Genomic DNA, 21861 nt, shown 5'->3' with positions numbered 1-21861 from the left:
TATCTTTTGACAGGAGGCAGTGGTGGAAGTTGGAGCATGGAACCTACTGAAGTTAGTTTCTTATCCTCCCACAAGGACTGACAGAGAGACAGAGTGAGAGAGAGAATTTTCTCCTTTAAGGCTTTGTTGGGAACAAAGAGTAAATAGTAAATTTTCCTGAGGACTATGAGCTTTCTCAGGCAGGAAATTAAGGGGATTAGAGCCATCAACTTAGGGATGTGGACTTGAGCTTCTAGAAAGTATACCAGTGTTAGTTCAAGTCTCAGTGCAGCGTATGTGAGAGGGGCAGGCAAGGGTGAGTGAAAATCATTTGTGCTGAGAGTTTGCAGTCTTATAGGCCATAGCTGAGGGCTAGCTGAGAAGGGGACTCCGAGGAGCCTGATTAGAGTTGGCCAAGGAGTCATTGTTAAAACTGAGCTTCACATTTGTTAGACAAATGACTTCTGACACATGATGATTGGACATTCGTGCGGTGATTTTCAAAGGTAATAAAATGTATGAGATTAGTAATCTAAACATTTCTAGCACGATGTTTCTGGTTATTGTGTATATCAATTGCGGCTCAATCACATTCAAAATCCTCATATATGTGTTTTACAGGATGTTTTCTTTTGCAATTTTAGCAGCTGTTTGTCTAGTCTCTGGAAGGCTGTTGTCTTCTCATCTGATGCTGGAGCTGGAAGAGTAGGCAGTTAGTAAGAAAAGTTGGAAGGTATTGGAGACCAAGAACAAGCTAGAAACCACACGTACGAGCTGCAGACCTTAAGAATGGTCTGAAGCTCGTGTTAGTATTTGTTCTCATTGGCCTCTGTGGTATAAGCGTCCCAGAGAAGCTGGACCCTTTATCATGGAGGTAAATATGCATAGCTGCCCCATGAAAAAAGGAGAATCCAGGAGAAGATGGAGCAGTTTCAGGCCTGACTATTGCTAGGAAGATAAGTCAGCAACAGTGTGTGAGCCATATATGGCTGCTGCTCTACTTCCATCCTCCAAGTCTTCAGGAGAATCTCTCTTGTGGCCTCCCCTAACCAGAAACAGACAAGAAACAAGATTCTGGAAAGTGTAGTTCAGCTTAGCTAGGTTGACACATGATGTCATCACGGTCTACCCCTTATGAACTTGGCAACCACACACTTCTCCTCCAACCATACCTAATTTATAAAGATAGTAATAACCAAATCACACTTATGCCTAACATGAAACGATTATCCTACAATTGAAAAAATGTCAATCCTTCCCCAGAATATGATAAAGTTCCCTTTTAGTCTTTGAGAGATATTTATTCTTCTCCCAGCTGAAATGTTCTCCTTTTTGATATCCCATAAATTCACAACTGAGATATAGATACAGGTTATTAACACATCTTATTTTAAATGATAAGGAGATGAAAGAGTAAAAGAAGGATAAGAAAAGTGGTTGTTTGTAATATATACAACATAATTGTTGTACCCGAGAGAGTTTGAGAGAAACGCCACACTTAGAGACGAATTCAGGAGTCCTTTATTAGCTGGCGACCGAGAGACGGCTAATGCTCGAAATTCTCTCGGCCCGGAAGAAGGGGCTTGATTTTCTTTTATACTTTGGTTTAGAGAGGGGAGGGGAGCTTAGCTGCAGCAATTCTACAGAAGTAAAACATGCAAAATGTTAAAAAGAAAAATGGTTACGAGGAAACAAACAGTTCCAGGTGCAGGGGCTCTAAATCTATCACAAGGCAATAGGTATGGAGGCTCTGCCGCATACAAACGCAGGGCTTGATGGTGTTATCTCCTGAGCAAAATCCTGGGAACTTCGTAGATTGCTTGCTTCAGTACCTTATCAGTTAATTGGACTCTTTGATATGTTGAGACTCAGCTTACACAAGTTAACTCCTTGAGGAAGAGGGTGGGTAAGGAGTCCTTGATGTCTTGTAAATAAAGGAGCCAAATGGAGTTCCTCAGGTTTTCTCAGCTAAGGGAAAGCTTGTTCATGTGGGAAAAAGGCCAGGTAGTTAAGGGAGAGTCTAAAAACAAGGTTAGGTCTTACAATAATCATATAAAATATGAAAGAGATACTTGTAATTATTACCATCCTTGTTTTTGCAACTGGACATGTAGTCATAGCTAGTATTTACAACTCTCTGCTTCAACTACCCATTCCATATGCTCTTTGCTCTCAACAAACATTCAGTTGCATCTTGCCTGGAAGTGTAATCCGAGTCTGTCTTCTGGAGGATCCTGACCATTAGTGGTACAGACTGTACTTAGTTATATAGTTTTCCATTTACTTTCATCATAGAGCATGGAAATATCAAGATGAAATGTAGTGGATTTCTTGAAATGTAGACATTTTCATTCTTAGTTCATATTGTGCATTAGAAAACGAATATTCCTTGATAACGCAGGCTCAATCCTCTATGCCAATATAGCAACCCTTGTTTTCCTATTGATTCGCTGGCGTGGGGAGTCTAAAGGGGCCAGGTGGCAGCATCAAATTCCAGCTCAGTGAAATAACTGTGTGGCCACTTGTGAAGCATCTCTTTGGAACAAAGAACCCCTAGCACAGAAGACTCTAAAATCATGGGCTACCGGAAACATGCACTTTGTTAGTGGTTAATTAAAAATAATAATAAGATAAGTCACTCCCATTTCCACCTTTGATTGACAGAATCATTGATCCTAACTATGGAAGACATTTAGTTACTGGATTTAGAGTATCTTCTACGTTCTGGAGGACATTACCATAGCTGTGTGAGTTGTTGTACTCTGCGTGATGAATTATCTGGTCTTCAGTGGACCATTCCTCCATTCTTTCAAGCTTTCTGCTTCCCAGTTCTGAAGAATATTAAAAGATCACTGAATTCCATGTTCTTGTCATACTTCATTTGTGAAAAAATTAGTTTCTTGTTCAGAAGACATGCTGTGTGGAATACCGTGCGGATGGATAAGACACTAGAAAATGTAAAGATGGCCAGGCCCGGTGGCTCACGCCTGTAATCCCAGCACTTTGGGAGGCCAAGGCAGGTGGATCACCTGGGGTCGGGAGTTCGAGACCAGCCTGACCAACATGGAGAGACCTCATCCCTACTAAATATACAAAATTAGCTGGGTGCAATGGTGCACGCCTGTAATAGCAGCTACTCAGGAGGCAAGGGCAGGAGAATCGCTTGAACCTGTGAGGTGGAGGTTGCAGTGAACCAAGGTCACTCCATTGTACTCCAGCCTGGGTAAAAAGAGTGAAACTCCATCAAAAAAAAAAAAAAAAAGAAAGAAAGAAAAAAACAAAAAGAAAAGAAAAAAGAAAATGTAAAGATGTAGCACATTGGAGCAGGGTACTAAGTTCCATATTCATAGTTAGTGTCTATCTCAGTAAGAAAAAAGTACAGCCTCTTCCACAATAGAATGATCCAATAGAATCGACCGGCCACTGGGCTGCTGGCAATCTCTCCATGGAATGCTGTTATACTGGGAGCTCAGGATTAGACCCTACTGTTGACAGGATGAGCACGTATCAGTGATCGTAGTGAGAAGTGCTATATTGAGTGGCAGTCCATGCTGTTGAGTCCAAGCTGGCAAGGCTGCTTTGCTCATGAGCTCTTTGCAGAGCGGTAGGAGTACCTGGGGAAAAAGGCTAACTTACAGCGACAGAATGGGTGACTGTATCCACTTAATTATTAAAATTTCTACCACTTAATTATTAAAAGCATTTTATATGGTTCCCCCAAATCTTTACACTCCGTCTATTCAGAAAAATCAATCCATAGCTCTTCCCTAGACCCCTTTATAACCTATTTTTAAAGTATTTTTCTGCCTAGTCCCTGATATAGTCCCTGATACATTCAACCAAAACATCAGCCATGGTCTATAAAATTTTGTTGACTCATGCCACTGGGCATCTCTTTTTACAAGCAAAATGAACAACTAGGTACACTGTTTGAAGTTCTTGTCACTGGGAGGATTTCCCTACGCCATTGCTGTTTGGGGCAATCTGGAGTGGGGCTGCAGTGCAGGAACTGTCTACTTTTGGGCAGTGCCTTGCAGAACCATCTGTAAACCAACCTGAGTTACGTGTGGGTCAAGAAAGAAAAGGGAATGTAGCAGCAGCAGAGACCAGAGGATTTCTCTTCACTAACTTACTGGTGCCATCAGGACCTGCTCAAGCCTGAATTCCTATACATCACTTCCATTTGATGACTGGTGCTGCTCTGCATGCCTAATTGTGTTTACCACAAAACATTTACTTATTTAAATGCTCACTTCATGATCACTAGCTCAAGTAATGTAGTATCCCGGGGATAAGCATACAGTCTATTAAAGCTCAGTAGGAAGGCAAATACAGTATCTCAAAAGGAGGATATTTATCCATAGAGATATCATGGCTTTGCTCCAAATGCTATGAGTTTGAGCTATGATTCACCAAAAGCTCCAACCAGGTCCCTATCCCCCACTGACATTTTAAATACAACCAAATCTGCTGGGTCATACGGCCCAAGGGGCAAAGAACCTCGCATGGTAACCTACATCTATCACAGGGCCTCCTCTCGTTTTGAAACCTACTCAAAAATGGAAGTTTTTTGGGTCACTCAGTAAGTGGGTAAGAGTAGCACATTTAGGCCAGGTGTGGTGGCTCGTACCTCTAATCCCAGCACTTTGGGAGGTTGAAGTGGGTGGATCACCGGAAGTCAGGAGTTTGAGACCAGTCTGACAAATATGGTGAAACCCCATCTCTATTAAAAATACAAAAAATTAGCTGAGCATGGTGGTGTGTGCCTGTAATCCCAGCTACTCGGGAAGCTGAGGCAGGAGAATCCCTTGAACTTAGGAGATAGAGGTTGCAGTAAGCCAAGATAGTGCCCCTGCACTCCAGCCTGGGCAACAGAGTGAGACTGTCTCAGAAAAGGGGGGGCGGGGAATAAAGAATAGCACATTTAAATGAGAGACAAGATGCTTAGTGAGCTTCTTTGGATTTTGATGGCACTAAATACCATATTTAAGTGGGCTAACAGGAAGTCCCAGATACAGCAAGTCACTCTTCACCTTGGAAGGACTATCAGCATCCTGCAGACCACTGGAGCTCTGCACACATCACTGAAGTAGTACACCTGAGAATCTTTGTAGACTTCATTTCCCACTCTTGGGCATGCAGGGGTCTTACCAATGTGTTGGGAGTAGTTCCTAGTTCCTGTTCATCAGGTCCAATCAGCATAATGTCATACAGGTAGTGGACCACTGGGCTATATTTTGGTAGGGAAAATCAGTAAACTTCCCTGCAGACTAAGACATAACGCAGAGCTAGAACTAGAGTGTTGATTGTCCCTGAGGCAAAAACAAAACAAAACAAAACAAAAAAAACAAAGTAAAGGTATATTGCCAGAACCAAACTGATTCTGGTGGTGGTCTGATTAACAGGAAGAAATTAAGAACATTCATCAGATCACTGATTTCCAGTTGCCAAGAGATGCGTTGATTTACTCAAGCAACAAATCCACATCTGGTTCAGCAGTTGCAATTGAAGTCATTACATGATAAACTTTATAATCTAAGGTCATTCTCCAAAATTCATCTGTCTTCTTCATAGGCCAAAGAGACAAGTTAAAAGGGAGACATAATGGGAAATGTCACCCTTGCATTTTTCCTATCCTCAATGATGGCACTAATCTCTGCAATTCTTCTAGGAATGTGGCATTGTCTTTGATTTACTGTTTTTAAAGGTAAGCAGTTTGAGTGACTTCCACTTGTCATATAATAATCTTCACTCTTACAGATTAGAAAACTAACATGGCAATTGTATCAGTTTCTAAGTATGAGTATGAGTATATCCTAATATGCATTCCAAAACTAAGGAGATAGTAACAAGGCAGATTCAGGGAACCACTGGGTTCACTATGAGATGGTCATAAAGCAAAATTCCAATCAGCCTTTAATTCCCAAGGTCCCTAATCTGACTGGCAGACTATCATAATGTATAGAGTACCAAAATCTGGTGTCTGTTCAGAACCAGTGTCCAGTAATTCCTGAAATGTCTAATTATTTCCCCTTCTCCAATAGGGTCATTCTAGTAACTTGTTACAGGTTCCTTTAAAAGAAAAGGCTGGAAGGAAGGTCAACAGTATAAACATTTGACAGTGTAGCAGGGCCTTTCTGCAAGGTTTCTCAGCTTCCACATGGAAGGAAATCTGTGCCTGGGACCTGGCTCAAACCTGGAAATGGATTGAGGGCCTTTGATTCCATTTTGGTTCTTCAAAGCAGACTGCTATTTACTTAACCTAATTTTTTTCGGCTAATATAGATGAAACAAGACTTCAGTAGGTTGCCCACTCACTATTTCAGTCCTAGGAACAGTGGAAACAACTAGCCAATGTCAATAATCTCTGCTGGTCTGGTTAGTCTGATTACTGCGCTGGCTTTGCCAATGGTTATGGTAACCATACTTTGTCTTCGGCTGTGAAGTGTTACCACTTGACCTCTGCCACCCCGGATCCCATCATCCTCATTGAGTTTAGGATCCCCAGTTTGGGAGTAGCAGTTACCATTGTAATCTCTAATCTACAGAGCAAATCTACTGCAGAATTCTTCAGTGATGTTAGGGCTCCACTCATAAACTTATTTCTCACTGCCAGGGTGAAAGGAATGCCCCCGAGGACCTGTGCTGGGGGAATCTAGGGTGATCTTACATGATAACCCACCAAATAATTTTATTCTCGCTGTAATAGATAGAATCCAAAAATGTGTCCCATGTCCCACAGGTGACCTTCAACCTTGTACCATTCCCTCTACTTGAATTTTGACAGAACCTATGAATACAGTATTCTTATAATATTGTCACCTTACATGGTAGAAGAGATTTTTCAGACATATTCAGATCTTTACATTAGTTAACTTTTAGTTAATCAAAAAAAGGATTACTCTGGATAGGACTGATTTCTTCAAATGAGCTCTTTAAGAGAATGTTCCTCTGATAGACTGGAAAGTGTATTAGGAAAAAAAAAAAAAAACATGATATTAAACTGCCGCTGGACAGGGGCATCTTTTAAGAGCTGATGTCAGTCCTTAGCCAAGTATTACCAAGAAAACAGGGACAGCAGACATGATCTGCAGGAAACTGAATTCTGCCAACCACCTGAATGAGACCCAGGTGAGAAGCATAGCCCTGGGCAACACCTTGACTGCAGCTTGGTGAGACCCTGAGGAGATGCACCGCTAACCCTTGCCTGGACCCTGGGCCCATGGAAAATGTGAGATAATAAGTTTGCATTGTTTTAGTTACTAGGTTTGTGGTAATCTCTTGTGAAAGTACTTGAAATGCACTTGAATTTTGACAGAACCTATAAATATATTATTATTTTAATATTGTCACCTTATATGTTAGAAGAGATTTTTCAGATATAATCAGATCTCTACATTAGTTAACTTTTAGTTAATCAAAAAAAGGATTACTCTGGAAAGGACTGATTTCTCACCAAAGCTTTGGAATACTTACTCTACAGTTTACCAACCAAGTAAGTTCATTCCACACTTAAGGGGAGAGAATTGCACAAGAGCGTGAATACAAGACAGCATTAATTGTAGAGTCATCTTAAAGTCCACCTACCACATGGGCCAAAAATGCATGAATCATTTTACAGCAAGGGATTTTAAGCAGTGAATGTTACCAACAGAAGAAGTAGTTGCCTATGCTATTCTTAAACTTTCTTAAGAGATAAAGTACTAAGTTTAATTAACTAAAAATGTATTATTATATATTTGATTTTAATGATATTTATGGGTAAAACATAGACTTTTAAGCAATCTTGACCCTTTTATATATCATTTTAAACTGATAGAGGCTTAATAGTCAACTTGCAGTATCATTCGTCCCAGAAGACCTAAATACAAATATTTAAATCTAGGGAATCTGGCTACTGAGATATAACCAAATTTCTTAAAATGAAAGAACTAACATTATTTGCCAGAAAGACAGTTTGCATGCAGAAATTCTTTGTTTAGTTCAAGGAGTTTTAACTTGGCTTCCATCTGAGCCAACAGCTTTGGCATATATGTTTTCTGTGTCAATTAAAAGAGTATTTTTAGTAGCCATTTGTTCCACTAGAAACCCGCTGAGATTTAGGTTTGCTCCTTTCAAGATTTTCTAAAAATCAATTGTAAAAAGATAAAAAGTAGTTTTGCTTTACTAATTTCACTGCTCCAGAATTTAATTTTATTTTGTATGCTCAGAGAAATAGCTACTGAAATCAGCACAACTTACTTCCTCATTCCTGATACCCTCACCAAAACTAATAATAATAATAATAACAACAACAATGGAAAACTATATCCTTTAGTTTGTAAAAGGGAAATATAAATTAAATCAAGCTGAAATTTTATAAAATCAAAGTTGGTTAGGAGATAATGTCTTCTGAGAGGATTATTTGAAAGGAGAAAAGAAAATTAGAGTGATATAAATCTCCATTTAATTAAGAGCTTTATTTGAAAGAGGTTTTTTATGGTAATTCTTGAGTTTGTCCAAAATATGGTTTTCTGGCTTTATATTTATAGAGATGTCCTATCTAAAAATAGATTGAAAAAGAGGTCTAAAGGATACTGTGATTCCAATAATGATCCATAGCTTCACATTTAGAACTTGATTTTATTCCATGTATTCTATATTTCTTTGGCTTTGGTAATTAACTGTCTTTTCTTCTTACTTATTCCCCTTCTCTTGCTGTTAGAAACCCTTCTGGCATTCCCCATTCATTATAGAATGATTCTCAGACTTTAGTGGTCATAAAATTCCATGCTGGGACAATGTGCATTTATAAAGAATACCACAGTGTGATTTTGATTCCACTTTTGAGAAACATTAATTAGATAAATCTGCTTGGGAGACATGTCCCCCCGCTTTCATAATGTGTCCCTCTGATGCCTCATCTCATCTCATAGCCCTCCTTGTGCCCCTATTCTGGTCATAACAGACTCTGCCTTTACCTCAGGAAACGTGTTCTCCCACAATCTTCATTTTTGTACACAGCATTCCCATTCAGATTCAATTAATAAACTGATGGAATTGAGGGTTATTTCTTAAATGTATCATCATAACTCAGATGAAAATTTATGATACTTGACTGCTTGAAGCAAAAAGCCCTTCATGTCCATAAAAAATAGCCATTTTATCAACCTGTAAATAGAATAATTGAGAAATTTATGAAAAGGTCATCCTTGATGGGCTTTATTTCTTTCCTCTTAGAAATCAATACTTGTTGATTGGTTGATTGATTTATATAGTAAACTCTATGACCTTATAACTTGCAACACGACCTCCTTTTTTGACCCACATCGGTGCACTCAAATAAATAGATAAAATATTATTACCTCGACACTAAAAACACCAACAGCCATTTTGAATAAATTCTCCAACTAGTTTTGCAACATATAGTTTGTATTTTGGTATTTTTACATTTTGAAAATTTTATGACTGTTTACATTCATAAATTTTTATGTAACCATTGTAGTCGTCTAGATTCAACTTCTAAATTTTCTCTGTATTGATGACAGACCCTGATAGTTCAGTTTTGTCATGAGGAGAGGTGAGTAGTGCTGAAAAACAACTCTAAAATTAGGCCTATTTTTAAAGTTTTTGATTAAAACTTAATGCAACATTTTTATTCAGTAAGGCTGTGGCCTGTCATTGATATTTCTCCACATCTTTGGTATTTGGAGCTTTGCTCTCTTGCATGAAATATAATGGCGTGCCTCACTCCTGTAAATGTTATAGCCACATTTTACAAAATGCAGAGAGAGCTCTCGATACATACAGATCAGCATGGCGATTCCTTCTCTTTGTGACTCCAAGTGATTAAACATAGGATGGGGCAAAACGGTGAAACCCTGTTACTACTAAAAACCAAAAAATTAGCCGGATGTGGCCGTGTGCTCCTGTAGTCTCAGCTACTCGGGAGACTGAAGCAGGAGAATTACTTGAACCCAGGAGATGGAGGTTGCAGTGAGCCAAGATCACGCCACTGCACTCCAGCCTGGGTGACAGAGTGATACTCCAGCTAAAAACAAAGCAAAACAAAACAGGGATGTAAAGGATTGAACCTTGTGGAGACTAGGTAACAGAAAGGACAGCACACAAAGGGGACATTGGGATGGGTACCCAGACTCAATTCCATAAGACAGGTAACTGCAAGAGGCACTGATTACGCCCCTGGTCACTGGGGAATATTTTAGGGGAACGTGGGTAAATCGGAAATGGCATACTCTTCAAAACTGCAGCCATGAAGACCTAGACCATTTTCTATGGGAATCCCTTAATGGAAAATTAGTCACCTCCCTCATGCTTAGAGTGAGAGCAAGAACAGGTGGCACATATCAGACCATCTCTAATAGACACCCAGGACTTTAGACTATCTCCCGGTGAAGGGATTTCTCACTTGGCCAATAGTAGGAAAGATTCTCTTCAAGGAATTCAAGGAGGCCTGTCTTCAACTATGATAGCTAGAAGCAGAACCTGAAATGCAGAACCGGAAATGCAGATTTTTATGAAAGTGATTGCTGACTGACGGAGGGCTCCTAGGAGAAGAGGAATGGGAGACACTGATAGGGAAGGAGAAGAAAGTTGAAGATATCTGCAGAAAATATTTATGCTCGGCAGTGTGTATTGCACCCTTCCCCCCCCAAAAAAAAAAATTGGTCGCACCAAGGCAAGGGGGCTATCCTTTTTAGTCCCCGTGTTGGTCACTCTGGCTGTTGACTGTCAAGGAGTGCATCTTGGGTGGGAGGGAATTTTCTTTAGACTAAAGGCAATTCTCTGCAGCAGCTGGGAGGTGGGTGTGCCCAATTGGCTGGGCAATGTACCAATAGCACCCATTGTTGGGGACACATGCATTCCTGCCATCTCAGAAGATAATGAGTGAATATTAACAAGAACTTATCCTAAATAGGTATAAACAAATGTGGGTATGTGGGGCAATATATGCGGGAGTTAAAGATTAGTCTGCCTGAAATCAAGGTCGATGGAGATCTGAATTATAGTTAGTTTTTTGTTTGTTTGATTCTCTGTTTTGGGTGATAAACAGTGTGAGAGGAGCTGACTAACCACCATATTTTAAATTCCATCTACTAGCTTTTTCTCATTAACATACCTCTAAGATTAAGTACTGAACCAGGCATACAATAAGAGCTCAGTAAATACATATTGAGTGAATGAAGGAATAAACATGGATTACATAAGAGTGATTGTATTAGTCAGAGTTTTCCAGAGAAAGAGAACCAATACAAAATGTTTTACACACACGTACAGACAAAGAAAGAGAGAAAGTGAGAGTGACAGGGAGAGATTGATTTTAAGTTACAGGCTTACAAAATGTAGGGTGCTGGCAAGTTCAAAATCTGCAGGGCAAGCTGGCAGATGCTGGAGACCTAGGGAAGAGTTAATGTGGAAATCTTTAGTTCAATGGCAGTCTGGAGACAGAATTCCTTTTTCCCCCAGAAACCATAGTCTTCTCTCTTAAGGCCTTCCACTGATTAGGCACGGCCCACACATATTCTGAACGAATCTATTGTACTCAAAGTCTATTGATTCAAATATTAATAACATCTAAAATAATGCCTTCACAACAACATCTAGATGTTTGATAGAACAATGAGGTACCATAGACTAGCAAAGTTGATGCATGATGTTAATCATCACAGACATAATCAGAACAATATTTGCAGTACTTAATATATTAATATTTCTACAAGTAAAGAATTTTCATTGGCCAAGCGCGATGGCTTATGCCTGTAATCCCAGCACTTTGGGAGGATGAGATGGGCAGATCAGGAGGTCAGGAGATCAAGACCATCGTGGCTAACATGGTGAAACCCTGCCTCTACGAAAAACACAAAAAAATTAGCCGGACATGGTGGTGGGCGCCTGTAGTCACAGCTACTCACCAGGCTGAGGCAGGAGAATGGCATGAACCCAGAAGGTGGAACTTGCAGTGAGCCGAGATTGCACCACTGCACTCCAGCCTGGGCACGAGATAGAGACTCCATTTCAAAAAATAAAAATAAAAATTCATCAAACTCTCATAAATATATAAAAATGCCATAATAATATTTCTGTAATATAACTACAATGTTTATTATTCTAAACCTTCATGTGTTGAATTTTCAATAATCTGGAAGCTCAAAATAATTATCAGGTGTAGAATAAGGCAGTTACCTGCTCCTTTTTTGTGCAGTTAAGAATGTTTCCACATACCAATTAACTCAGAGTAAATCTTTCAATACAGCATGAAATACTGTAAAATTCTCTGTTTTTCACGTGGAATATTTCACAACAGAATCTCCACAGTTACCCTTGATAAATTACTTCATGCATGTCCATTACAACAGTGCCTCTGAGGACTGTTTTTTTAAAAGTCTAATGTAAAATAAATGCTTATTAAAAAATAATATTATAGTTCTATACTGCAGCATCCTCTAGTTTGTCTCAAAAAGTAAATAGCTAAAAATCAAAAGTAAATAGCTAAAAATCCTCTAACATGTAAAAATTTGCCATCTCTTACTTATTTGAATTAAGTGAAAGTTGACAATATGTTATTTTCTTTTTCTTTTTCTTTTTTTTTTTTTTTGAAACGGAGTCTCGCTCTGTCGCCCAGGCTGGAGTGCAGTGGAGCAATCTCGGCTCACTACAAGCTCCGCCTCCCGGGTTCACCCCATTCTCCTGCCTCGGCCTCCCGAGTAGCTGGGACTACAGGTGTCACCACCACGCCCAGCTAGTTTTTTGTATTTTTAGTAGAGATGGGGTTTCACCGTGTTAGCCAGGATGGTCTCGATCTCCTGACCTCGTGATCCACCTGCCTCGACCTCTCAAAGTGCTGGGATTAGAGGCTTGAGCCACCGCGCCCGGCCTCCTTTTTTATTTTTAAAGATGGTGATATTGGCGTGATTGTGTCTTTGATTATAACTGAAATGTTCAGTACATAGTTATTCTTTTTTCCTTATTTTGCTTGCTCACGTATGCATCACAGTGTCATGGCTTGCTTTTGCATCTTTTAGGCAGACCTACTGTCATTTTATATCCTTGCCCTCTTCTCTTTACATATGTTTTATTGTCTGCATGCACTAGTCTCTCTTCCTCATCTTCCTAGTCCCAGCCTTGGAAAACTTCCGAGATCCCTTTTTTCCCTTGACTGCCACCATCTACTTTTATTCCCTGCTGCACTTTCCTTAGACACCATCTCTACTTTATCTGGACTAGCCTAGGTATCCCTTTCGAACATTCCCAAAGTACCATGAGCCAATATATTACATGTCACCTATATTTTTTGTTTTTAGAAGAAATTCTAGAAATGTCCTTCGGAAGTACATGAATGTTCAAACGTAGGGCTAGGCACTATCACTCAAACAACAGCAACAAATTTATTCACCAAATATTGATAACCACTCTCTACCTGCCATGCTGTGACAGGACAGAGAGCTGTCTCTTGCTGTGTTAACAATATTTACTTGAAAGTGAAAACAATCGCTAGTCATGTTAAAGTTTCCGTGACAATAAGACTTCATGATGATTACGTATCTAAGTCTCTGGCAGAAGATGGCAATTGAGGCAATTAATTAATATTTTTAATATATTGGTGATTTCCATTCTGCACCATGTTCTCTGATACCCATTTTGTAAGTGTTGTTTTAGAACAACTTTTTGAGAGAGATTTATGATTTTATGTGTCAGGAAGTATCTTTATAAACTATAAAATACTGTGTAAATGTAAAAGGCCAATTAGAACATCAGCTTCTTGACAGTTGTTTCTTTAACAATAATGTATAATCCAGCGCTTAATGTACAGTATATACTTAAGAAACATTTGTAAATTAATGAATGAAGAATACTTTGTCAATATATGAACATTTTTAAGTACGTCCTTGCTTAAAAAATAATAAAACTTCTCTGATTTCATTTGACTACTGTGACATCATTTCTGCGTCTACTGATGCAGTTTTGTCTGAGTAGTTATCTTATACATTTATATATTTATATAACATATATACCATATATATTTTTTAATATCGGTTTGAATACTTATTTTAGCAAAATGATCATGAGATTATTTTACTGTTATTAATTAACGTTAATTTATGTATTGTTATTTAATACTGTTTGAATAATACCAATCTTTCTAGTTTTAATATTATTTTCACTATTCTAGTCATCCAGAAATTGAATAGGTGAAGACAAAAAATGAGAGAGAAAAGTAACCAGGGGGCCAGCAAGTCATTGTTCAATCACTTTAAAGTTTACGTAGAAAGAAATCATAGCAAGGAAGCTATGTGAAGCCAGTGTATACAAAGTGTTACTCTTCCAGCCTTGCAACTAAGCTTTCTTCCACTCAGTCATTTTGATGAATTACAGGACATATTACAACGTATTTAAACAGCAACATGTTAGAACAAAAATTTACCCCCATATTTTATCTCCTACACATTCTTTAAAATTTATTTTGTATCTCTCTGACTTTACTGTCACCATCACTATTCCATGATCCCCATGTGTTAAAATAGTTAAAAAATGTGATATTACTGCAATCATCTTATTTGTTGGCAAATTATTTGTCAGATTCTGTGTTTGCTGTTTGCATACATTTTATTGTTTTCATTGAGTAAGAGAAGGTTAGACTGGTGTAGTGGCTCCGTTTTATCCTTATTTGTATTCCCTGTAGTGATGAGCACATTTCTTTATATGTAATAGACATTTAGTGAATACATGTTGAATGGAGATGTATAGTTTTAAAATGAGTGTGATTCCTTTTCCTAAAATCAGGCATTCTCTATTCTTCAAAATAATTGTCATTTGTCACTTGTTAACATATGTCTCTGTTCAGATTTTTTTCCCTAAGTTTATAAAACTAATTGTAATTTAAAGAAAACATATATTAAAATAAATTTTACTAGCTTTATTTTTCATAATTTTCTCCTCTTATTTTAGTTCATGGATGCTAATTTGAGTAGCTCTGAACATGAATTTCCAAGTTGCTTAATTGCACTGGAAATAATATAGATACTACTAGGATTATATGGTCTTTGAAATATCAAAATATTTCAATAAAAGGCAAAGCAGAATTTATCATAACAAATCTTTATTCTGAGTTACAGCCTTTCTTGTATAAAAATATAAACAAAAGCTTATGTAAATATTTGCAAAAAGTTGCACTTCTTCATTTGTAAGGAATCTTATTCAGTCAAGAGGAAATTTTGATAACAAAAAACCAATCTCTCAGATTCCCTGAAATTTTCATGTAACTACTAATCCTTTTGAGATAATTAAAGGACTGGTTGTTTCCTTGGATATTTACAACTTCTTTATACAAATTCAAGAAAGGAAAATAATGTAGGAGAAAAATTGGTAAATTTCAAAATCTAATAGACTCTCTTGAGTTTTGGTAAGAGAAGAAACTGACATTTTATCTTCGCAATTTCCTGGATTTTCGTCTCAAAGGATCTGTTATCTTTTCCCACAATGATATGAGATAATTGTGAGTTTGTTGCGTGCCTTTGTCTTAATGTATTCATGTGTCTGGCATTGGTATAGAATTATCTAAATTATGTAGGGACTGGATCATTTAAATGTCCATGGCTAAAAGTAGATGTATTATTGTAAAAGCATAGAATGATTATTTTTCCCCTAAGTGCATATCTAGCTGATTCAAGACTAGTGGTTTTTAAGAGACAAAAGGTGCTGGCTCTTTATTATGACTAAATATACCCTTTTGACTCTCATTGGGCAATTCATGGACCATCTGGAAACCACATCTGGAGGAAGAAGTCTTGACAAGTTTTTTTAAGTAAGTGAATATTAATAAAGTCTGTTTTCAGTGAATTTCAAAGTTCCATTTTTAAAATGGAAAACAAAACAAAACAAAACAAAAACTGAGTCTGAACTCTTATAACTATTTCTTATATAACTGGGTGAACTGTTCTAAATTCAACTTTGAGGAGCTCATTAGTATCTATATGTATATAATTAACCATAGCGGGTACTGCACTGTTGTATTAAGTTTGCAGCCACTTCTTGTTGCTATTATAATAAGCTCAAGGGTTTCCAATATCCACTTAAAACACCATGTAATGCTAATCACCTCTGAGTGAGCAGTTCATCTCTCCAGTGAACTGCCTATCTCAGTAAATGTGATCTCTTTGGATTCTCACATATTTTTGTCATGCTTAGGGCAATACTGTGACCCTTAAATAACACTGTACAAAATGCCACTATTAATGCTGGAAGTGCTCCCAAGAAGCAGAGAAAAGTTAGGACATTACAAGAAAAAGTTGAATTGTTTTATATGTATGTACTATAGAATGAGACCTAAACCTATGGTTACTGGCCATTTCAGGATGAATGAATCCAGTGTAAGGACCACTGTAAAAAAATGAAAAAGAAATCAGTGATGTTGTCCTTGCAACTATGCAGGCAGCTGGAAAAAATCTTGTACTCTTTGGAGGATACCTATTTATCTCATATTGAAAAGGTAGCTTGTCTATCAGTACAGATTTGCTGTAAGAAAGGCACAGCTACAGACTCTATTATGACTCAAGAAAAACCAAAGGCATTACATGACTACTTAAAAGGAAGGTGAAGGATCTAGAGCTGAAGAAGTTAATGTCAGCCAAGGGTGGTTTGATGTTTTCAGAAAGCAATTTGGCTTAAAACATATCAAGAAATCAAGAGAAGCAGCTTTTGCAGACCAAGAGGCAGCAGGTAACTTTCCAGATGCCATTAAGAAAATCACTGGAGAGAAATACCTAATGTAGATGACGGGTTGATGGGTGCAGCAAACCACCATGGCACGTGTATACCTATGTAGCAAACCTGCACATTCTGCACATGTATCCCAGAACTTAAAGTATAATAATAACAATAAAAAGAAAATCATTGCAGAGAAATGATTACCTGCCTGAACAAACTTTTAGTGCAGATAAACATACTTTATTCTGGGGGTAGGTGGAAAATGTCATTTGTTAGTAAAGAAGAGAAGCAAGCACAATGATTTAAGGCAGGAAGGGATAGGCTAACTCTACTGTTTTTCCATGTTTGCAAATGCAGTTTAGTTTATTATGCAGGACGGCCCTTATCTATAAAGCTATTGATCCCCAAACCTAGAAAAAAAAAAAGATTAAACACCTGTTGACAGTCTTTTGGTTGTACAACAAGAAAGCCTGGCAAGGATAACTCTTTTTCTTGATTGGTTCCATCGATGCTTTGTCCCTGAAATCAGGAAGTACCTTGCCAGTCAGGCACTGCCTTTTAACTTTCTTTTGATATTGGACATGCCCCGACCACCCAGGACCCCATGAATTGAACACTGAAAGCACTGAAGTGGTCTGCTTGCCCCAAACATGAGGTCTCCGATTCAGCCTTTAGATCAGGGGGTCATAAGGAACATTAAGGCACATTACACATGGTATTTTATGGAAAGGATTGTCCATGCTGTGGAAGAGAACTCTGAGAAAGTCTGGGAGGATTACACCATCAAAGATGCCACTGTGGTTATGGAAAAAGCCATGAAAGCCATCAAGCCTGCAACAATAAACTCCTGCTGGAGAAAACTGTGTCCAGATGTTGTGCATGACTTCACAGCATTTACCACACAGTCAATCAAGAAAATCATGAAACAGATTGTGGCTATACATATTAAAAAAAAAAAATGGCTGTGTGTGAGGGGTGGTGGTAAGGGATTCAAGATATGGATCATGAAGAAATTCAAAAGCATGTAGACACCACACCAGAGGAACTAACAGAAGATAATCTGATGGAAATGAGTGCTTCTGAACCAATGCCAGATGATGAGGAAGACGACAGAGGTAGCAGGGCCAGAAAACATATTGACGTTAGACAATCTGGTAAAACAGCTCTGATTGTTCAAGACTGCTTTTGATTTCTTTTATGACATGACTATTTTGTGATGCAGGCACTGAAACTAATGCAAGCGGTAGAAGAAGGATTGATACCATACACAAATATTTTTAAAGAAATAAAAAAGCAAAAATGTCTGACAGAAATTATGATGTATTTCTGCAAAGTTGCACTGAGTGTGCCTGCCTCTCTTGCCTCCCCTTTCACCTCCTTAACCTCTTCGGCCTCTGCCACCCGTGGAGATAGCAAAACAAACCCCTCCTATTCCACCTCCTCCTCAGTTTACTCAACGTTAAGACAAGGAGGAAAAGCCCTTCTTAATGATCCACCTCCACTTAATGAATAGTAAATATATGTTCTCTTCCCTATGATTTTTAATAATGTTTTCTTTTCTCTAGCTCACTTCATTGTAAGAATACAGGTCTGTAGTACATTTAATGTACAAAATATACATTAATCGATGTTAATCGACTGTTTATGCGATCAGTAAAGCTTCCTGTCAATAGTAGGCTGTTAGTAGTTAAGTTGTGGGGAGTCAAAAGTTGTAAGTAAATTTTTGGCTGCACAGACGGATTAGAACCCCAACCTCTATGTCATTCAAAGATCAACTGCATACTATTTCTTGTTTCTCTATTCTCTTCCATTGAAGAATATGTCTGTCTTTCTACACCACTGTTTTGATTACTAGGGTCGGCAGTAAGTTGACATTAGATCGTGTAAGCCTCCAACCTTCTTCTTTTAAAAGAAATGTTTTACTGTTATAAGTATTTTGCTTTTTAATATACATTTTAGAACAAGCTAGGAAGTTCTTTCAAAGAAAAAAAATCTGACAGGATTTCAATTGGGATTACATTAAATACATAGACAAATTTTGGTAAAATTTGCAGTATTAACAATAGTTCTAGTATCTGTGAATGTGGTATAAATCTCAATTTGTTTAAACCTTCTTTAATTTACCTCAGTGGTATTTTACACTTTTCTATGAACAAGTCTTGTGCACAATATATCAAATCCCATTTCTAAGTATTTGTTGATATTACTGTAAAGATTTTGAAAAACTGATACCCCCAATGGTCATTGTTAGTATGTACAAATAGCTTATATGGTTTGACTTTGTTACGCATATTTAGGGTTAGAGTTGCTTATATGTTGAAGCATTACAATAGTCTGTATGCAGAACGATGTCATTTGTATAAACATACTGCATACAAAACTATAGCCGTAACTAGACTACCAGCACCCTCAAGGATAAACTTGGCCTATGAGCCCTGGTTATTAGAGACCAGGGGCAGAGGTCATTTTGCACTAGGCAACTATCATACTACTTGTTCACTGCTATGTGTGGCAATTTTATTGTGTTTATTTAAAAAGCTAAGTTTACTTACAAAACCTCAAACATTCTCTATGATTCAAGATCCATTTAATAATTATTTTAATTTAGCAGAAGAAAAATAAATAAAATTTATTAACAGATACCTTATAGCAATAGTTGAACAACATTGTCCTCTAGAAAATCTTTTTAAAATCATTTCTCCATATAAAAAACTAATCTAATTTTTGGCTTTCCTCTACGTTCTAAGAACTCAGTAGTCCCACCTGTTACATGTGAGACATTATCACATTGGTTGATGATACTGAAAATGATCAGCTGTGATCATATTGCAAAATTTCTAATGAAAAAAGCTCACATTAATATTCTCTAAGATATATCATTGCCCCTATCATGACTAGATTGAAGAATGATTTCTTTATCCCATAACTCTATACTCTATGTATTTACATTTTAGATGTTTATTTCTTTGAGTTCCCACTACCTGCATTTATTTGCTCTTTGCTCTTTACTATGGATCGTTAAAATATATACATATATATATATATATATATAAAACCATGCATGTGCTTGAGTTGCCGCATTGCAGAATTGGGAAGTATTATAAGGTCACTGTTTTTCTTTAGTCATTTATCTCCACATTCTTGTGTCTTCATATTTGCTTCACAGATTATATTGATTTTAATTCCTGTGCAGTTTGTTTTCATTATCTATGTCAATTCTAAAAGTTCTCCATCAACAAGGCTATGTCTGGTGTATGAAAGTCTCTGTAGACTTCTTCTTATTTTAAAATTGTATGTATTTTCATTGCTTATCTGCTTTAATCATTTAAACATCACATGGTTTGCATGCATTTATTGCATATATGTTATATGTTATACATAGTTCTGAATGAGATTTTTCTTTGGAATAAGTTATGATGGTCATATTTCCCTCCCTGATCTTACCCATTTTAACATTTTTAAACTCCCTGCTATTTCTTTCCATGTGGATAAAGCACTGAAGATACCACACCCTATGCAATCATATAATTTTACCCAAATTTGCAGGTTTATAATTGTAACTAGATTTTACATCTGTTGCTTGTCTTGAGTTTATTAAATGATTAAAAAGAATCAGTGATCTCAACAGAAACGTGTAAATTGCAATGTCAGTTGCAGGAGAACAATAATATATTACCAAAACCTAAAGGTAAAAAAAGAAATTATATTCTCATAATATCTCAAAAGCAAATGGCTAGAAGATTATATCAATACATTAAGGAATCTATGCATCTAACAAAATTGCACTTGTGTCCCATGCATTTATATAAAGAAAACATTAAGTATATTCTTCCAGCCACCTCATTCCAGATTTAAAAACAGCATACCACAACATCAAAATGCTGCTTTTAAACCTTTCTGTTTGATACATTGTTTTTGTTGTGGATTTTGAAACTATTGCTCTAAATAGAATAGCTTGAGTTTAAAAATTCCCATCTTTTTGCTCTTTTGTAATTTCTTTTATCTGTGCTGTCGTTTTACTCTTTCAGTAAATGTCATTGTAGACTTATGATTCACACACTTACCAGCAAGCTGCTTTTTTTTTTCTGTATTATGGGTCATACTCATGCTAACTTTAAATTGATGAGTTTTTCTTTAAGGTAAGTGTTTAATTTAGACTTGAGGTTCTGACCCTAATCTAAAACATCGTACATGGTCAGTCACCTGAATATACTTATGACTTGGTTTCTTTCTGGGTCCCTACTGACTCTTACTCACATATAGATCAGTTTTATACTTGATCAAACATTAACTGACATTTGGGAGGACAATTTTCTTTCTATGATTGCTTCATCTGAGTGTTATGTTTTGCAACCTAAAATTTTACATGTATATATGCTGTATATATGCATATAGTGAACTTATCCAGATTTTTTTCTACTTTTGTCTACGTATTTACTATCTTTGCTACTTTTGTATATTCTTGTGACATATATGTAGATACAACTATTATAATTGTAATTGTTAAATCTTCCTAAAATTAATGGGAGAGAGTTTATTAAAAGTTCTTACTTACCTAACATGAATTTTGGATTACAGTAGAGTCTACTTAAAGGTAATTATTATCTGTTAATGACTTCCAATTGATTTTTCTTATGGCTGTCACAATTAGAGAGCACCTAATTAATTTATTTTACTAAATAAGTAAAACCGAGCATGGCCAGTATCGAAATATCACAGAGTTCTGGGCAACAGACTTGAGAAATATCGAAAGAAGAAAAAACAATCAGTATGCTTTTTTTTTTTTTTCAAAAATATAAGAGGCTTCAGAACTCCTTCAACCAAATGCTTTCATTTCACAAATATGCAACTTAGAGAGAGTCTACCTGATCTATCCCCAGACATAATAATGAAACAAGGAGGAATAGAACACAGTACTTCTAATCCTTTCCGCTATAATCTGCTCTTCCTGACCATATACCTAGACATACTGTTTAATTCTAGAAGAATGTCTATATGGTTAATAAATTGACATTTTATTTTTTTCCATAACACACATGGTGTTGCAGAGTTGAGTAGGTCAAGACATCTGGTAAAAATTCTGTATATTCTATCATCACTAATGGCTCCAGGTGCAACTGAAGTCATGTTTCATATTTTGGAGCCTATGACATTTTACTGATTAATCCTGGTATCATA

General features: G+C 37.1%; 1 long non-coding RNA gene across 1 annotated transcript; it reads right to left on the bottom strand.

Moving 5' to 3' along the window:
* Positions 1–3933: 3933 nt before the first annotated feature.
* On the bottom strand, positions 3934–21180 carry LOC117084863. Its single transcript, XR_004437717.1, has 3 exons — positions 21170–21180; positions 8688–8691; positions 3934–4034 (listed from the first exon to the last, which is right to left on the bottom strand). It is a non-coding gene; the product is annotated as an uncharacterized LOC117084863 (long non-coding RNA).
* Positions 21181–21861: the final 681 nt, after the last annotated feature.

The sequence above is a fragment of the Trachypithecus francoisi genome, unplaced genomic scaffold (genome assembly GCF_009764315.1).
Source record: "Trachypithecus francoisi isolate TF-2019V2 unplaced genomic scaffold, Tfra_2.0 Lachesis_group1, whole genome shotgun sequence".
In the NCBI taxonomy this organism is placed as follows: domain Eukaryota; kingdom Metazoa; phylum Chordata; class Mammalia; order Primates; family Cercopithecidae; genus Trachypithecus; species Trachypithecus francoisi.
This window is presented reverse-complemented; position numbering and strand designations above follow the sequence as displayed.